The 5,000-nt window shown below is 42.0% G+C and overlaps 1 protein-coding gene across 1 annotated transcript in view; it reads left to right on the top strand.

Annotated features, from left to right (window-relative positions):
* Positions 1-5,000, top strand: part of jak2b (Janus kinase 2b) — a 112,273-nt gene that overhangs the window by 4,913 nt on the left and 102,360 nt on the right. The window lies entirely within an intron of this gene.

Below are 5,000 nucleotides of genomic sequence, written 5' to 3'. Positions count from 1 at the left end.
TGAGTTGCATCCCAGGAACAGATCATGCTTTGGGGCTGTTTTTCTGCTAAAAGGACAGGACGACTGATCCGTGTTAAGGAAAGAATGAATGGGGCCATGTATCGTGAGATTTTGAACCAAAACCTCCTTACACCAGTTAGAGCTTTGAAGATTAAACGTCGCTGGGTCCTCCAGCATGACAATGATCCCAAACACACCGCCCGGGCAACTAAGGAGTTGCTCCGTAAACTAAAGTCTTAACAAAAAAGTCTTTACAAGCTGTTATGCTTAGTTCTGCGTCTGCCTCTGTCAGTATGTCTCTCTAGCACCCAGCATTGTCCCACCCACACAACCATCTGATTGGTTACACGCGGAGCGGTAGCAGCCAATCAGCAATGCGTATTCAGAGTGCATGTAACAGCCAATCAGCAGTGCGTATTCAGATCGCATGTAACGTGGAGCGAGCAGAAAGGTGTTTTTAGCAGGTAAGGCAGCGGACTCTCTCCCCAAATGATAATAAACACCTCCCAGTCAACTACTAGTAGCATCACTATGAGCCTGTTGACGTTCTAGAAACAAGCGGCAGCTCAGCTCGCTCGCAGTCCTTGAGGTGAAGGCTTATTAGGTATTAGTGTAAGGTCAGCTCATTGTGCAGTGTGTGTGTTACAGACAGCAAAACCCTGTCACTTGACTTTTTTCTGTGTTGATTGAGCTGTTTTGAGCAGCAAAAAACATTGTTTAATGAAGAGTTTCTGTCTCTGATAGTTGATATAATAACGTAACTGCATCATAAAGCCTACATGAACTCCATGGTGTTCGGGAATGAATAGTCTCTCCTATTGTTATTGTACTATTTTTTTTTCAGCTATAGTGACATTAATAATTGGTAATGTAGCAGCCTAGTTTTGAATGGCAGGGTCTCTGCTATCACATGTTGATAAAAATATAATATTTACATAATAAGAATTAACTACAGGCTTCCCAAATGCTGTAATAAATTAAGCAGAGACCCCAAATGGTAAACGGTAAATGGGTTGTATTTGTATAGCGCTTTTCTACCTCTTTTTAAGGAAATGGACAAGCGGTAGACAATGGATGGAGTTGAGCATATGTCAGCATGTGGCCCCACTCTTAACCCTTTTTCTATTTTTATTATTTAATCTCATTTTTTTAAACGCTTAGCGCAAATGCTTACCTACAGTGAGTCATTAATTTGACTTTGTAAATCATTATTTTAGTATCACAGGTAATTAGGACTGTTTTGTTTTTACTTAACGGAAAAATATCTACATATGTATCGTATATTGCCATTCAGAAAATGGAGCGGAAAATACAACCAAAAGTTGTAGGCTTCTTCACGCGACGAAGCTGGCCTACTTCACCACGGTCTGTAGTCTATTGTCCCCCCAGACTGTGGTGGCAGAGACGAGGTGGAGACGTGATGGCGACAGGCCGAGATACACCGATCCTTACACCCACCCACCCCCTTCCCCTGGAGAGTCACCACCTCAACTAATTTTTCTGGTGGAAACACAAGGGTGGATTAAATTTTTTCGACAACTCCATAAAAGAGGCTGGGGCAGTTTCTATTATCAGCTGGCGTTTTCTATAGGCTTTTTAAAACATTGTCGTAGCAACGCGGTTGTTTCAGGTGGCTGATAAGGTTCGATGTACTGAAGCACAATGTTTTTTTTTTGTTTTTTTTCCCACTCCACGCAGAATGTTTGCAAAACATTTTAGTGCAAACAAAAAAAAAAGTCTTCCTCTGAAGCAGTAAAGGAAGAATCCCATGATTGATGCCATGTTTATTTACGTTCAGGCTTACAGCAAGGCTCTTAGGAGGAAAGGAGCGCTTGATTTGCTCACCTTAACCCACTTAAGGCACAGTGTAGCTAATCTCTCCTCATTGGAGTTTTTTTTTTTTTTTTTTTTTTTTTTTTTAAATCAATTATGTTAAAAATCTTAATTGTCACATAGCAGAAATAAGTTAACCACTTAGAATGTAAAATTGCGTACTTTTTTTTTTTCTTGGTGTGCAAAACCGTCCCTCAGTGTGCAATATGGATGTTAAGATGTGAAGTGAAGTGAATTATATTTATATAGCGCTTTACTCTAATGACTCAAAGCGCTTTACATAGTGAAACCCAATAACTAAGTTACATTTAAACCAGTGGTGGGTGGCACTGGGAGCAGGTGGGTAAAGTGTCTTGCCCAAGGACACAACGGCAGTGACTAGAATGGCGGAAGCGGGAATCGAACCTGCAACCCTCAAGTTGCTGGCACGGCCACTCTACCAACCGAGCTTTGCCGCCCCACAAGATAGTGTTTATGGTTTTTTTATACATAGTGCAATCACTTAGAATGCAATATACCGTATTTTCCGGACTACAGAGCACACCGGTATATCAACTGCACCCACTTAATTTTAGAAGAAACAAATATTTTCCATATATTAGCGACATCGGACTATAAGCCGCAGACATATATGTATGTATGTGTGTATATATGTATATATACATACATATATGTGTACATATAATGTATGTATGTATATATATATCAATAAATCAATCAATGTTTATTTATATAGCCCTAAATCACAAATGTCTCAAAGGACTGTACAAACCATTACGACTACGCCATCCTCGGAAGAACCCACAAAAGAGCAAGGAAAACTCACACCCAGTGGGCAGGGAGAATTCACATCCAGTGGGACGCCAGTGACAATGCTGCCTATGAGAAACCTTTGAGAGGACCTCAGATGTGGGCAACCCCCCACCCCTCTAGGGGACCGAAAGCAATGGATGTAGAGCGGGTCTAACATGATACTGTGAAAGTTCAATCCACAGTGGCTCCAACACAGCCGCGAGAGTTCAGTTCAAGCGGATCCAAGACAGCAGCGAGAGTCCCGTCCACAGGAAACCATCCCAAGCGGAGGCGGATCAGCAGCGTAGAGATGTCCCCAACCGATACACAGGCGAGCGGTCCATCCTGGGTCTCGACTCTGGACAGCCTGTACTTCATCCATGGTCATCGGACCGGACCCCCTCCACAAGGGAGGGGGGGACAGAGGAGAAAAAAGAAAAGAAGCGGCAGATCAACTGGTCTAAAAAGGAGGTCTATTTAAAGGCTAGAGTATACAAATGAGTTTTGATTGAAATATATTGTGTGACATCATGCACAAAAGTGCACTTTATTTGTTTCAAACTATTGTAGTGGCGTTCTGTACCAAAAGTGCACTTTAATTTAGTGTTGTTTTGATGTCATCTTAGTGACATCATGCACAAAAGTGCACTCATAGCTTGTTTTAAAATGTCTCTGACAATCTTGCACTTTATGTTTTGAAATGACATGAATGTTTGCAACTGCTTAATAACTGTTTAATAAATACAGTTTTACTAAATTGACTTAGTTGCGACTTCCCTCTCTGCATGAAAGTTTAAAACGAGCATGTATTAATGCCGTATGAAGAAGAATGTTTTAATGTAGGCGCACAGAATCATCATACTGCTGTGATTATATGCATTCAAGGCTAAGGCAAAATATCGAGATACATATCGTGTATCGTGACATGGCTTAAAAATATTGAGATATTAAAAAAGGCCATATCGCCCAGCCCTAATTTCACTATATATATATATATATATATATATATATATATATAAAAAATCTGGGTATTATCTTCGACCCAACTCTCTCCTTTGAGGCACACATTAAAAGCGTTACTAAAACGGCCTTCTTTCATCTCCGTAATATCGCTAAAATTCGCTCCATTTTGTCCACTAAAGACGCTGAGATCATTATCCATGCGTTTGTTACGTCTCGTCTCGATTACTGTAACGTATTATTTTCGGGTCTCCCCATGTCTAGCATTAAAAGATTACAGTTGGTACAAAATGCGGCTGCTAGACTTTTGACAAGAACAAGAAAGTTTGATCACATTACGCCTGTACTGTATATACCTTTATATACATATATACATACATATATACCTGTACTGGCTCACCTGCACTGGCTTCCTGTGCACTTAAGACGTGACTTTAAGGCTTTACTACTTACGTATAAAATACTACACGGTCTAGCTCCATCCTATCTTGCCGATTGTATTGTACCATATGTCCCGGCAAGAAATCTGCGTTCAAAGGACTCCGGCTTATTAGTGATTCCTAAAGCCCAAAAAAAGTCTGCGGGCTATAGAGCGTTTTCCGTTCGGGCTCCAGTACTCTGGAATGCCCTCCCGGTAACAGTTCGAGACGCTACCTCAATAGAAGCATTTAAGTCTCACCTTAAAACTAATTTGTATACTCTAGCCTTGAAATAGACCTCCTTTTTAGACCAGTTGATCTGCCGCTTCTTTTCTTTTTTCTCCTCTGTCCCCCCCTCCCTTGTGGAGGGGGTCCGGTCCGATGACCATGGATGAAGTACTGGCTGTCCAGAGTCGGGACCCAGTAAAGACCGCTCGCCTGTGTATCGGTTGGGGACATCTCTACGATGCTGATCCGACTCCGCTTGGGATGGTTTCCTGTGGACGGTACTCTCGCTGCAGTCTTGGATCCGCTTTGAACTGAACTCTCGCGGCTGTGTTGGAGCCACTATGGATTGAACTTTCACAGTATCATGTTAGGCCCGCTCGACATCCATTGCTTTCGGTCCCCTAGAGCCGGGGGGTTGCCCACATCTGAGGTCCTCTCCAAGGTTCTCATAGTCAGCATTGTCACCGGCGTCCCACTGGGTGTGAGTTCTCCTTGCCCTTATGTGGGTTCTTCCGAAGATGTCGTAGTCGTAGTGGTTTGTACAGTCCTTTGAGACATTTGTGATTTAGGGCTATATAAATAATCAATCAATCAATCAATCAATGTTTACTTATATAGCCCTAAATCACTAGTGTCTCAAAGGGCTGCACAAACCACTACGACATCCTCAGTAGGCCCACATAAGGGCAAGGAAAACTCACACCCAGTGGGACATCGGTGACAATGATGACTATGAGAACATGCTACTGTGAAAGATCAATCTATTAT

The sequence above is a fragment of the Nerophis ophidion genome, linkage group LG01 (genome assembly GCF_033978795.1).
Source record: "Nerophis ophidion isolate RoL-2023_Sa linkage group LG01, RoL_Noph_v1.0, whole genome shotgun sequence".
NCBI classification, from domain to species: Eukaryota; Metazoa; Chordata; class Actinopteri; order Syngnathiformes; family Syngnathidae; genus Nerophis; species Nerophis ophidion.
Note: the sequence above shows the minus strand (reverse complement) of the source record. Positions and strands in the feature narration are given on the sequence as shown.